The sequence below is a fragment of the Erinaceus europaeus genome, chromosome 4 (genome assembly GCF_950295315.1).
Source record: "Erinaceus europaeus chromosome 4, mEriEur2.1, whole genome shotgun sequence".
In the NCBI taxonomy this organism is placed as follows: Eukaryota; Metazoa; Chordata; class Mammalia; order Eulipotyphla; family Erinaceidae; genus Erinaceus; species Erinaceus europaeus.
Genome location: NC_080165.1, coordinates 65,148,562 through 65,155,396, shown reverse-complemented (window position 1 = coordinate 65,155,396; position 6,835 = coordinate 65,148,562).

Genomic DNA, 6,835 nt, shown 5'->3' with positions numbered 1-6,835 from the left:
ACAGAAGGCTTGGATGGTTTAGGTAAGGAAACAGGGCTGTTTGGTTTTGGTGGGCTGGATCTTTCTGTTCTCAATTCAAACCCAACTGACAAACATTTGCTTGCGCTGGAAGCTAGAGATAATTTGTTCCGAGGACTCTAGGGGACGTAGAACTTGCCTCTGGCTTTGTATTAACTAGAGCAACTGTCATTTCTCAAACTTAAGCCTGAAACTCAAAGGCCATGTTTGAGGCTTTCTGTGGTCCTTCTTTTGAGTCCATGAACATTGCTGAGATGATGCACTGGTCACCAACATGGGGATTTTTTTTTTCTTTGAGCTTTTTCTTTCTCTCTCTTTGTTGGGACATGAACATAATTAACATTTGGCTGACATCAGCCTGACATCAAGCCTGATGAGCATATGATGGACTGACTTAACAGAAACCCACAAGGGATTGTGGCTTTATAAGAAGTTATTTAAATAAATGTCTGGTGGAAATCATTCTTTTCCTGCTTGTCCCCTTTTGGCTCTTCTCCTGTTTGGCTCTGTTCCTGCGGCTCTGTTGCCTGCTCACCTTCTCCCGGGACCCATCATGCTGCTTCCCCCCAGGACCTGAACACATGTAACTGAACCATGGTAACTAAGCTTTAGGCTTTATGACTCATCACTCCCTGCCATCATGACTAACCAATCTTCTCCCCTTTGCTTATTGTGCTACCATTTTTTTTTTTTTTTTTTGCTTCCAGGGTTATTGCTTGGGCTTGGTGCCAGCACTACAAATCCATGAATCCACTGCACCTGTGGCTGTTTTTCCCTTTTGTTGCCCTTGTTGTGGTTGTTATTGTTGTTATAGCTATTTTTGTTGGATAGGACAGAGAGAAATGGAGAGAGGAGGGGAAGATAGAGAGGGGGAGAGAAAGACAGACACCTGCAGACCTGCTTCACCGCTTTTGAAGTGACCCCCCTGCAGGTGGGGAGCTGGAGTCTCGAACCAGGATACTTAACACTGGTCCTTGTGCTTTGCACCATGTGTGCTTAACCCACTGTACTACTACCCAGCCCCCGCTATCATAATTATTATGTATCTAAACAACCTGCAATGTAATAAACCTCATGTTTGTTAAACCCCAGATAAAGCCCACCAGAAGATTTAAAAAATTTTTTAATTAATATACTTCTTCTTTCCCTTTCACTCTCTCTCTCTTCCTTCCTTCCTTCCTTCCTCCCTCTCTTTCTTTCTTTCTTTTTTTATTTCTTTTTTTCTTTCTTCTCTCTTCCCACTAAGGTTATTGTTGGTTCTTGTACACTTCCACTGTTTCTGGAAGCTACTCTCCCTTTCTTCCTTCCTTTTTTCCCTTTATTTTTTGGTAGAGGGTGACAGAGGTAGATAGACAGAAGGAGAAACACCTGCAGCATTGCTCCAATGCTCATGAATCCCCCACCCCAGGGCTTAAGCCCAGGTCCTCATGCATAGTAATGTGTGTGCTCTACCACGTGATTCCCCACTCAGCTCCTGTATATTACCTTTAAACTAAACAACTGGTCACTGCTTGTGGTCTTACTTGCCCTTTTAAAGGTAAGACACATGTCTAGTTCTTCAAAACACCAAAACTGAGACCCTTGCTTGGGCCCATGTGGTAGAAACTCATGTCATATCTAAATTCCCACCCTGTTGGGTTTAGCACTGGGGAGGGAATGGTAAGGAAAGATCAGGGTTATACTCTCTAGTACTCAGATGTCATATATACTCTTAAAAACTCAGTCTGAATTACATTCATGCCAATGCCTAAGTCTGTCCTGTCAAACAGAAATACAATAAAAACCATGCACATATTTTTAATCCTACCATTTTTAGTAATCACATAAAAATGTAAAAAAAAATAATAAGGAACAGATGAAACCAATTTTAATAATACATTTGTTTAACCTACTAGATCCAGAATATTGTCATTTCTACAAGTAACCAATATAAAATTATTAATGGCACATTTTACATTCTTTTCATCATAAAGCATTTAGAATTTGGAATGCATTTTACAGTGACAGCCCATCTCAATTTGTGTCGAAATGGTATTAGATTTTCCTTGGAGATTCTTGATTTGTATCCAGCTCTTACAAAATATGCAGATGAGAAACTACATTTGCCTATACAAGTTAGAGCAAAGAGTTGTTAAAGATGAAATTACAGATCAGCTTTCTAATTTAAATCGGTTGCAAGAAAATCAAATCAAGATTTGGTTGTACTAGACATATTCTGAGTACTCAGTCAACGTGTGTAGCTAGTGTGTACTGACATGGATAGTACTGACCTGAATAATGGATCCAAGTAGGGAAGACTTTATAATGCCTTTGATCATTCATTCATTCATTCATTCATTCATTCAATATTTCTGAACATTTTCTATGTATTAACTGTTCATACTAAAAATTTAGAGAAGTATTCTTGTCCTATAGTCATTCCTAGGATTGTAGGAGTCAGAGAAGGGAACCCTTCTTCTAGCCCTTTCTGCAATCGACTCAAGCAGGATATGGGGGAGCTCCCAGCACCCCACCTGCCTCCAGGCTGAAGCTCTTTGCTCTCTGTGTCCGGAAAGGTTTATATATAGATTCATGAAGAGACTGTAGGCTCAGGGCTAGGTGCTCTTTGTTCATTCAGCACATCAGGTGGGTTCTTCGTTACTGGTGACAGTTTTACTCTGGCTGGCCAAAGCCAACAGGAAATTTTATCCAGAGAGGTGAAAAAATCATTTGGAGGGTTAAAAAGGAGGGCTAACTGAACTGATAATCCAGAATATTGTCATTTCACACTTTATCATGCCTAAGGACCAGATTCTTTCAATATCCTGATTCCCACTTACAGGGGGGCAGGGAAGATCATGAGTATTGAAACAATGCTGCAAATGTTTCTCATTTCTATCTCATCTCCCTCTCTGTTTCCCTATCACCTTCTATCAAAAAGAAAGAAGGAAGGAAAAAGAGAGGGGAGAGAGGGAGAGAGAGAGAGAGAGAGAGAGAGAGAGAGAGAAAGACCCAGGAGCAACATTGGAATTATGTAAGCACTGAGCCATAACTATAGCCCTGGTGGGAAAAAAGAAACATAGGGTTAAGGTAAAGGGTCCAGGAATGATGCTTTAAATTGAGCTGCTGAAATGGCCCAGGGGATGAAGCACTTGATATCAGGAACCCAATTTTCCTGCAGTTATTTCCGAGTCAGAAACAGACCTAATCACTTCCTCTGGATGCCCAGATCCTTGCTATCATCTTTGACAACAAAGGTGGAAACTCCACACTACCTGAATCTTCTTGCTACCCATTTCTGAGTTAAACATCAAGTGGGAGATTAGACTGTAAGAGTCCAGAACTCTCACTGGATTCTAGCTGCAAAGAGCCTGGACATTCGTATGATGCCTTTGATAATGGAAGTCTGGAACTCATCACATTCAAACACCTCCCAGTGTTGACAAAGCAATTAGATAGTTGGACAACCGCAAATATGACAGATGTCTGTGACAGCCAGGGTGAAACATAGAGAAACAGTTAATACAGTGGCTCTAGGTAGCAAACTCAACTTGCAAGACCAGTGAGCCTCGCAGCAGGTACCTGTGTGATTCTACTGACCTTCCCAATCTTCTCAAAAATACATGGCAGTGCACATCCCTCAGAATGACTTTCATGCAAGTATAACCATTAATGGTTCTCATGAGTATGCATGAAGAACTGATTGACTCAATGCCTTCTCCACCCCCATAAGCTTTTCTCTACTGCAGAGGCTAAAAACCAGTTCTACATTTCCCAGGTACTTTGGCCACCAGGGAACTGGACATGTTTAGTTTCTTGCATTGAACTGAACTCACAGAGAACTTTGATTTGGCATTGTATAAATGTGGGAGTTGAACAGGGCATGAGACTGGTACTTATTCTGAGTGTTTATCTATTGCTGTGCCACAAATTGTTCCCCATGCCCAATTTACTGGCCAAAAGCAACAATAGTCATTTATTAATTCTCACAGCTAATACATTTTTCTGTGGGTTACACAATCAGAGGAAGTTTTGGGTTCAGGATATTTCTGGAGAATGTGTCATCTGAACATTTGATTAGGGCTAGAAGATCTACTTTCACGGTGACACAGTGGCATGGTTGGCAAGTTGGTGATGGTTATAATCCAAGTAATCATTTCTCATTGGATCATCACAAAACTCCTTAAAGGCAGGTAGAACCGACTATATGACCTTATTTTACAGCTAGGGAGATTGAGGCATACTGTCAGCAAGTGTTAATTAGGCATGATGATTAGGATACCATGTCAGAAATCAGAGTGACCCAGGTTTCAAGCCCAAGCCTATGTCTGACTACCTGTATGACCTGCTTTACATCTGTTTTCCTCCAATTCTGTACCCATTAGAGGGAGAGGGAGAGAGAGAGAGAGAGAGAGAGAGAGAGAGGAAACCAGAGCATTATTTTCACACTGGAATGTTAGGGATTGAACTAGGGACTTTATGCTTTAGAGTTCAGTGCTTTATCCACTGCACCATATCCTGAGCTATCTGTCAATAGTTGCTAGCTAACCATTGTGTCACAATAACTGTATCAGTTTTTAGTGCTGTTAGAGTTAGAAAAGATAGTGTATATAAAATATTTAGAATAGTGCCTGCCATTTACCAGTCACTCAGCAAGGGTGAGCTGCTCTAATGAATGTTAGCTCAGATGAAGACAGCCTATATATTTTAGTAATTTGCACAGTGGATTGGTTTGCTTTCACTGATGAATATATACATTGGTACTTGGAAACAAGAACAACCAAACCCTCTTCTACTTGCAATTTACTTCCCTGTGGTTTCTCCTTGTCTAGTGTTTGCTCTTCCACCTCTTCCCCCTCAGTTATCTTTTATACTATCCCAATATTTGAAGAATTCCAGGTTGTAAAATTTATATAGTTTTGTATGACATTCAATTTACTTCAGACCTTCAGGAAACTGTTCAATAAGTACATATTAGTTCAATCAAAAATCAAGTCACCCATGTGGATAAATGACTAGCTTTTATTGCATATACATGCAACACACATACAGAAACACACACACACACACACACACACACACACACACACGTCAAACTCCTTTGAGGCTTAGCTTTGGAAGCTTGAATTTTCAGAGCCCAGATATTACATTGGGCCCCGTGTGACCTTCCCACAGGGCAGCTTTGATGAGAGGATAGCAGATTCCTTTGGGTCAAAAATAACCTTTGACATGTGACAACCTATCTTACCTTAATTAGGTAGTACTACACCCATTATCTTCTTTGATGCTTTTCTATAGGGAACTAAGGGCTGAGAAATGCAGTGATTCTCCTAAGAGACTAAAACTGAAGCCTCTTCATTCTAAAACCTGGATTATGATGCTATGCAAAAATTCTACTTATATCTCTACCTTATTACAGTATTACTTCTGGGTTGAGTCTTACATCTCTATTATATTCCAGGTAATAAATATTATAAACATGCTGCTTTAACATGAATGGGGTCCAATTCTTTTTTTTTTTTTTTTTTAGGTCAACTATATATCAGGAGTAAATGTTAAGACACAAATAACAGGTGGTTATATATAATGGGATCCAATTGTACTCCAGTGACTATAGATAGTTATCACACAGGATGAGCAATTGTACATATGAACAATGCTGGGTATAACAGTGAGGAGGGCAGTGGTACCTGATAGCTGTCCATCAGAGTCCCTTTCCCTCTTCCACTATGAAGGAACTGTATGAGGGTAATGTAGTCAAGTTCTCACCAACAGGATGTGATTAGAGTGTGGAGGAGTTTTCCAGCCCAGTGCTTCTTTAGGGAAATCAGTATCCTCCTTAGACTCCCTTTCTCCTTCCCACTGGCTACAAATGGACATGGACATGACCTAGCTTCCACTAGGAGGACAAGGAACACATCTTGAGGAGTGATAGAGAAAAGAGATATAGTTTGGGTCACTGACTCTGCCTGGATCAGAGCTGCTTGTTTCAGGAGAGAGAAATACAACTTCTAACTTCTTTTAGCCATGGGGTGATTGGTGGGTCTCTGTTACAGCCTACGTGAGCTGTTTGGCATTGACCTGGCAGAGCATGCATGCTCAATAATTGACTGATTATGACCATGCTTTTATTTAAGAGTTTTGCATTTACCTCTGGACCTCTCAGCAAAGACTTCAGGAGTATTTTTTTTTCACAAGGACTATGTTGGACAAGGGTTGTGTTGCTTAGGTTCTCAAGAGACCAAGAATAGCCCAGATCACCCCCCACCAACCTCCAGTGTTCCTGAAACACACAGAACATTTAGAGGCTTTAAACCAGGGGAGTCACAGGACTTGGTTGGTTTTCCTGATACCAGGAAGAAGAGATGGGATGGGGGTAAATAGCAGGACACAGTGGATGATCTGTGAATTTGTGAAAACCTCCATAAGTCTCCAGCAAAAATCAGATGAAAATAGGGCTGGGCTAGAAGTTCTGTTATGGCAAGAAGGGCAAAACCTGACAAAGCATGGGTGACATCTTACATGCAAGCTGACTAGTTAACAGGTAAGGCTGGAAAACTTGGTTTACCATAAAACAGAGCTACTCTAACATGAGTCTATTCAATAAGGGCACAACTCCTACAATGTAGACTTTTTAATTTAATTTAATTTAACTTAATTTTACAAAGACAGTAATTGAGAGTGGAAAAGAGAAAGGGATATATATATAGAGAGAGAGCAAGAGAGAGGGAGAAAGAGAGAGAGAAAGAGAGAGAGAGAGAGAGACCTGCAGCACTGCTTCACCACTTGTGAAGCTTCCCCCTTGCAGGTGAGGACTGGAGACTTGAATCCAGGTCCT